This window comes from Sminthopsis crassicaudata, chromosome 1 (genome assembly GCF_048593235.1).
Source record: "Sminthopsis crassicaudata isolate SCR6 chromosome 1, ASM4859323v1, whole genome shotgun sequence".
Classification (NCBI taxonomy): Eukaryota; Metazoa; Chordata; class Mammalia; order Dasyuromorphia; family Dasyuridae; genus Sminthopsis; species Sminthopsis crassicaudata.
The window spans coordinates 91,795,584-91,803,577 of record NC_133617.1 but is presented as its reverse complement, the minus strand read 5'-3'; the positions used below and the strand labels follow the sequence as shown (position 1 = coordinate 91,803,577).

General features: G+C 35.1%; 1 pseudogene; it reads left to right on the top strand.

Moving 5' to 3' along the window:
* The first annotated feature begins 1,317 nt into the window (after positions 1 to 1,317).
* Positions 1,318 to 5,844, top strand: LOC141548564 (annexin A2 pseudogene; annotated as a pseudogene).
* Positions 5,845 to 7,994: the final 2,150 nt, after the last annotated feature.

Here is a 7,994-nt window from a genome sequence, read left to right as displayed (position 1 = left end):
AAGGTTGAAACAGCCTTTTACTTTATCTGTTCCTTTTCACCTCCCTATTAGCATTGACTATTATCCCCTATGGGAAAAGTTCTGTTAGGAAAGAAAAAAAAAGCAAGGTGAATGAATAGACTAGGATAGACAACAAAGGCTAGTGGGAAAATTTAGATGAATTGGGAAGACAGACTATTCAGCAATATTTCTTTTTTAAAAATTATAAAATGAAGGACCATGAGAACTACATCCTAGTTCTTTTATGGCCTTTAACTACATATGACCATGTGATGACCATGACCAAGCTACTTCATATATTTAGATCACATTACCTTACTACCCATCTATAAAATAAAAAGGTTGGATTAAATGGTATCTAAGGTCACTTCTAGTTCTAAGGTCACTTTCAGTTCTAACATTCTATGTCTTTTTCCTAAAATTCTTCAGAATTTGGCAGCTTTAACATTTTTGTTCCAAAGTTTCTTTAAGCTACAACATTCTAGTTTTATATAATGTTTATCCACCACTTTGTTTTTAGTATTTCAAATTATGCTGAAGCTTTCATTCATACACTCCACTATTATTTATTAAAATCTTACTCTATGACAGTCATTCCCTTCTACGAGAAACAGAGACAAAACTTAGTAAACAGTACTTACCCTGTCTACTAAGTTTACCTTATCCTGCTCCTGAGGAATTTATGTTTTATTGGAATGAAACAAATAGAATCTAACAAAGTGGAGAAAATATTAAACCACTTTTGCTGATCATTAACTCCTTTCTCAACCAAGTGGATTTTTTTTTCTCTTTATTTTGTAGAGTGAGGATTCTGAAGGTAATAGGACATATGTCAATGTTATTTTACTAGTACAGGCAGGGAACATAGAGGAAGATAGGTCAGTATTAAAGCATTGGATTATCTACCATTGGAAAAGGGAAAATCAACAGTAATGAGAAAGCAAAAAAAGGGAAAAGAGTGTGCAGTAGATAAACTTAGCATCACAATTTCACTAAGAAATTCTATTTCATGAAGCCAAATTGTTGGAGTAAAGAATGAATAGGTACAATTATCCTATGTATACTTCTGGGCAAACATAAAAAAGCCTTATAATGCCTAGAGCAGTGGAACCAGCAAGAAGATGGACTGAAACAATCTGTTAGCCCAGGAAACTTGGATGATCTGCAGGAGGAATCTATCTCATTTAGGTAAGAAGGGCACTGTCCAGGATAAGAAGCTTCCCAGTGAGCAGATAGCAAGCCCCACCTCAGCAAAGCAGCAGGATATTCTGAGCCCCAGTTTGCTGGTATAGGTGAAGGACCACACTAAGATCCCCCATGGAGTTGTCAGATCCCAGCTCCAGGAACCACCACAAGTTAACAGCTACCATCCAGTTACAAGACCTACTCATGCTTCAACAGGCCCCAAAAAAAGATGCATCCGCCAAAAGCCAGACCTCCATGGGCTATGGCAAAGACCTGGGCTGGCAGGTATCCTCCAGTGGCCAGGATTCCAAGTGCTTCAGAAAAATCCCAGGCAAATGCAGAAACACTTCAGCAGACCACAGTACACACTAGTCACCACAGCTAAGTTATTATCTATGTCAGCACTGGGTAAGCTGCCATATCCCTAAGCCCCAAAAGCACTGGCTATCCCCACTTTACCTGCCACCCCACAGTGCCAGACATAAGGGTTCCCCATGAGCCTCAGGCAACATCATTGCAGCACCAGGCAAGAGCTAGGAGCTATAACCACTGGCACAGGGAGCTTGAGACAGCACTTTTTCAACTCTGGGAGCAGAGATTCAACTTAAAATAAAAGGAAAAAAGCCAAAAAAATGAGCCAAAAAAAAAGGCATTTGACTATAAAAAGTTATTATGGTAATAAGGAATACTAAGACAAAAGCTCAGGAGAAGAAAACAAAGAAAAAAGTTCTCAAGCCCAGAAAGAACTCATGGTGCTTAAACATCATTTAAGAGATGTAGAAGAAAAAAATTAGATCGCTACAAGAGAATTATGAAAAAAGTCAATAGCTTTGAAAACTGCATAAAAAATAACACAGGCCAAATGGAAAAGGGCAGTTAAAAAATCCACTGAAGAAAGCAACTTCTTAAAGAGTGCAATTTGCCAAAAAGAAAAGAAAGTGCAAAAACTAGTTTAAGGCAAATGACACCTTAGAAGGTTGAATTGGTGAAGCATAAGCTAATGAATTTGAGACATCACTATTGATTATAGAAATGCAAATTAATGAACTCTGAAATATTACTTCACACCTCTCAAACTGGATAAGACCACAGAAACTTATAATGATAAATAATGGAGATGTGGTCAAACTGGGACACTAATACATTGTTGGTGAAGTTGTGAACTGGTCTAATCATTCTGGAGAGTCATTTGAAACTATGCCCAAAGGTATATCTTTTGATCCAGAAGTGTCTCTACTGGGTCTGTATCCCAAAGAGATCATAAGCAAGAAAAAAAAAGATTCATATGTGTAAAAATATTTGTAGCAGCACTTTTTATGGTAGCAAAGAACTGGAAATTGGATGCCCATTAGCTAGGGAATGGATGGATAAGTTATGGTATATGAATGTGATGAAATATTATTATTCTATAAGAAATGATCAGGAGATGATTTCAGAAAGGCCTGGAGAGAGTGATATGAACTAAGGCTGAATGAAATAAGTAGAACCAAAAGGATGTTGTACACAACAACAACAAGATCATGTGATCATAAATTGCAATGGACATGGTTCTTTTAAATAATGAAGTGATTCAGGCCAATTCCAATAGATTTGTGATGGAGAAAGCCATCTGCATCCAGAAAGGGGCTATAGAGACTGAATGTGGATGACAACAAAATATTTTCACCATTTTTTGCTTGTTATTTGCTTGCTTGTTTTTTTCTCTCTCAGGTTTTTCCTTTTTTGATCTGATTTTTCTTGTATAGCATAATAAATGTGAAAATATGTTTAGAAGAATTGCACATTTAACCTATATTGGATTACTTATTGAATAGGGAAGGGGGAAAGTGGGGAGAGAGGAAGAAAAATTTGGAATACATGGTTTTGCAAAGATGTGTTGGAAATGTTCTTTGCATGTATTTTGAAGGAAAAAAAGGCTTATTATATATATATATATATAAAGAAAAAGCAGATATTTTTAAAAACCAGGAAAGATTTGTACAAACTAATGGAAAATTAAATTAGCAAAACCCAGAAAACATTGTGTCAGCAGTATCAGAACCCAGAAAACAGCATCAGCAACATTGTGTAATGATCAACCATGAATATCCAGCTTTAATCAACAACACAATGATCCAAGAAAAGCACAAAGGGCTCACAAAGGCAAACGTTATCCACAATCAGATAAAGAACTAATTGACTCTCATTAGAAATTGAAACAAACTTTTGTTTCACTTACTTTGTTTTCATATTTTTTGTTCTTTTTGATATATTTTTCCTTTCACAATTGTGATTAATATGAAAATATGTTTTACTGATAGCACATATATAACAAAAGTCAAATCATGTTTTACATGATAGGATATGCATGATCTGTATAACCTCCCATTTTAGGAAAAGGGGAGTAGTGAGAGGGAGGAAGAAAAATTTGGAACTCAAAATCTTGTAAAGTTGATAATGAGGTAAAATATTTAAAAGAGTAGGACTGTGTGGAGTTTATCTAATTCTCCAAATGTTCATCAGAAGAGATTTCACTACAACAGAAGAAGAAACTAAGGGTTTGTTTGTAGTAAGGATAAATTACAGAGTAAAGAGTTGCTAGGAAAAGGGAGAGGTAAAATGACAACAGAATGGCGTCAGATAAAGTAATCACATATTTCATAAGTATAGAATTTGAGCACATGGGTGATCAAGGGTATGATCATTTTTGAATATGTGACCATATCCTTGATCAAATTCTGTATTGAGGTGGGGTAGAATAGAAAGTCATGAAAAAATGAATAAGTTAAGTAATTGGGAGGTTATGGTGTATAGAAAATATCAAAGGTATGAGCTTAGACTTTAAAGAGAAAAAGTTTAAGAGTCAGGCACACTGGATTTCTTGTAGGATGTCAGAACATTCTGGTAGAAAACAATCAATAGAATCCTGATTGCTTAATAAATAAGACTAAATGATGGTTAAAGGAGATATTACTGAGTGATAGTAGTTCTGAAAAAAGCATGAAAATGACAGATTTGGAAAATTAGTATCCATATTTCCCCTTGAAGACCAATGAATCAGAGTATGGTGCAAAGTGCCACCAGTGTTAGAAAGGGTAGGCAGGAAAGAAAACTATATCAGATTAGAACCAGATCTCATGAATGCAAGATGTTAGAGAGAACAAGAAAATAAAAGGTCAAAAATGAAAGTTTTAATCTTACAATAAGCATTCCAGAAAACAAAATGGAAGGGGTATATGGCTTTAGAATGGAGCAGTGGTAGGATTGAGAAAAGAATTATATAAAAAAGAGTGAATGTGATTCAAATAATGACTGTCAAACATTCATATTATTTTGGGATAGGGAGAAATGGCAAAGTGAGACTACATTACACATTTTGGAATGAGTTCAGCACTGAATTCTTGATAGCACTTCAGCCTTGGAAAGGTATGGTCCCAGGGCATCAGCCAGCTGTGTAAAGCTTGAAAGAAGGTGAAGGACAGAAAGTTGCCCAGGTGGGAATAAGGCAACTGCTATGAAACTGAAGGATGTCAGAGAGTGTTCCTATAGAAGAATGAATTAAATAAATACTTAGGATGGCCAGAAAACTTTCCAGGCACATTCAGGTCACCATTTTGAAATTGTGGATTGTGGAAAAGATGTCTGGAATGGCTATTCAGGGAGCAAAAATGTGGTCATCCATTTCTAAAAATGGACAGATCCTCTATGTTTTGAGGTATATAAATAGGGGCACATAATAAAAAATAAAGAATAGAATTCAGAATACTGAAGTACATTTGATGATTCCCCTAATTATATTTTTTGGACAAATTAAATTCTCTGGACATTAGTTTCTTCATTTTAAAAATAAGGTAATTAGTTTGGAGATGCTTTGTATAGAGTGAGAAGAGTATTAGATTCAAAGTCAGAGGACTTCGATTTAAAATTTGCCTCTGCCCTTTACTGTCTCTGTGAATGTACAAATGTTAACAGTGATTCTTTGAGAGACAACTAAGTAGACATGAAGCCCATCTAGCTCCCTGCTCTCCCACTTCGTTGTGCATCTTTTTTCAAGATGTCTAGTATTCATAAAATGTTTGCAAGATTGTGATCATTCTAACCTACAAGTCCCCATGGCTCTGTCAAAACTAACAACAATTTTAATTCTGAAAGAGATGCTATAAACATTGAGGTGCCCATCAAGACCAATGGAGCAGATGAAGATACCATCATCAACATTCTGAGAAATAGCAGCATTGAACAAAGACAGAACATTGCCTTCACTTATCAGAGAAGGACCAAAAAGGAACTTACAAAAACAGTGAAATTGTCCTTATCTGGCTACTAAAGACAGTAATTTTGGATCTTTTAACAGCACCTACTAAGTATGATGCTTTGAAACTGAAAGCCTCCATGAAGTCCTGGGTACTAATAAAAATTCCTTCATTGAGATCATCTGCTCATAAACAAACCAGGATTTTTATGAAATCAGTAAAGTCTATAGAAAAATGTACACGATAATGTTGCAGAAGGACATTATTTTGGGCATATCTATTGACTTGATCGTGATGGTTGTGTGATTTATTATGAGCTGGGTATCTAAGATGTGCAGGAATTTTATGATACAAGAGTGAAGAGGAAGGAATCTGATGTCCCTACCTAATCAGTATTATGACTATAAGTAGTATGTGCTACTTCTAGAAAGAATTTGAAAGGAATAAGAGCTACAAACATGGTAGAGAGTATCAAGAAAGTATCAAAGGAGACTTCAAAAATGTCTTCTAATGTATTGAGAAGAAGCCTTTATCATTCCGTAAAGGTCAAGGGAATGAGTGATAAGATCCTGACCAAGATTATTTCTCCTGCAATGAGGTAGACAGTTAAAAATTAGATCTGAATTCAAGAGACAGTATGAAAATCTCTTTATTACTTCATACAGTAAAGCAAAAGCACACTATCAGATAGCACTCCTGTATCTTGTGGAAGAGATCATTAAATAACATGTGGAGGGAAGTTGTAATAGCCAGAAACAATGCTTTCTGTTTTTCCTCCTTCATATTTTAGAAAATCAACTTGTGGTAATTTGCAACTAACAGTAACTTGTATTAGTTCTTATTAGAGTGATGTTATATATTTTTGTTTTTGTGATTTCTTCCCAGGCCACTGGGTATCCCTGAAGGAGCAGAAAGCTACAGGAACTACCAAGGTTAACTAATCTGCTAACCCCAGTGACTGATGTCTTCTACCAGCCTGTCATAGGGAATTATGAATAGAATTAGTTGTTCAGATTAAAGCATAGACTCCACAAAGCTAAACAACAATTCATAAAATAAGGGACTGCTGTTTTTACTAGACTTCATTGCCCTTAATGATCCTGATTAGTGATTGTCCACTGACAACTTGAACATTTCCAATGACAGAGATTCACTATGTGTGGAGTGGAGAGATAAAGTAAAGAACTTACAGGAATGTTTAAATTCTTTTTCTGTATTTTTTATTATTTCTATGTCTTTGTGACCTGCATAAGTACGATATGTGCAAGCCAATATTTACTTAAAACTTTAGATATATTTTAACCAGAAATGATGTCATTTTTTCTTGTTCCATGTTATCAACATTTAGATTATTAAATGCCATCAGCTCAGTAATCTGAAGTTTGAAGGTCTGACTGATGATTCGGAATCAGGGAAACAAAATTCCATTCTAATCTGCCTTTGGTACCAATGTTTAACATTCAGTTGGGGGAGAGGGCACATATTTCTCAATGCTTCCCAATTTATGATGTAATCCTTTGTAACAGAAACCTTCCATTCCAATCTCTCCAAATAGCAACAATCAATTAGATGGCTCCCCCTCCCTTTCTCAATGCTCTCTTACTTGTAATGTAATCTGTTGTGTAAAAGCTATGTATCTTTACTACTTCTTTAGCCCTCCTACAATGAGCTTTCTCTTTTTTATCTTGTGTTGGGACAACTCATCCTCCAGAGGTTTTCAATAAACAACTTTTCTGCCTTCCTCTGAGTGATCTCTGAGTAGTCATTTTGGGTAAGGGTCTTCTATATCCCTCACAACTAGCACCTAAGTCATCCATTTAATGGTTATTTTAACCAATCTAATTAATTGTTAATCTCATATTCACGCTAAATTTTCTAAAATTTCTTCTCTTTTAATTTTGTGTAAAAACAGTATTGGATGAGCATAACAGCCTGAAATAGGAAAAACTGCAGTCATTCTATCTGCAAATCTTCATTTTGGATGAAGTAGTTTCAAATTTCAATCAATCAATACTTTCTATACTCCTGTGTTGTAGGGCCCAGCATGCATTTTATACTTTTGATATCCCTTTATTTTAATTTTCAGACTGTTGTATTTTACAACTTATAGCCATTATAGGAATTATTTCCTCTATTAAGTTAAATTTTCCTTTCCTAAAACTTTTATTCCTCTATTGAACTGCCCCTGAAGCACAGAAGCAATTCAATGAAAGCACTGATGACTTCAACTTTCAAGTTCCTTCTATTACATCTTGATGTTTTATATGGTTTGTTGTCCTATTACTAGTATGGTGACCATCTTTTGGATGGTCCTCAGTCCATTTTTCCATTGCCTCTACATTATAGAGATTCACTTTCTCTATGAGGAGCTACTCATTTTGGGGGAAAAAAAGGAAAAAAAAAATCTTAAAGCATTCACCCTTACTCCTAAGATCAAAATAACAAGGAATAATAACTTTTTGGGGCATGCTGTCTGGCAGTGACTCAAATCTATTTCTGTATCTGCTCTCTTTTCACTCTCAGCTTGAGGTAACAACACTGGTAGGGGGAAAAAAAACTGGAAACATGATTGCTTAT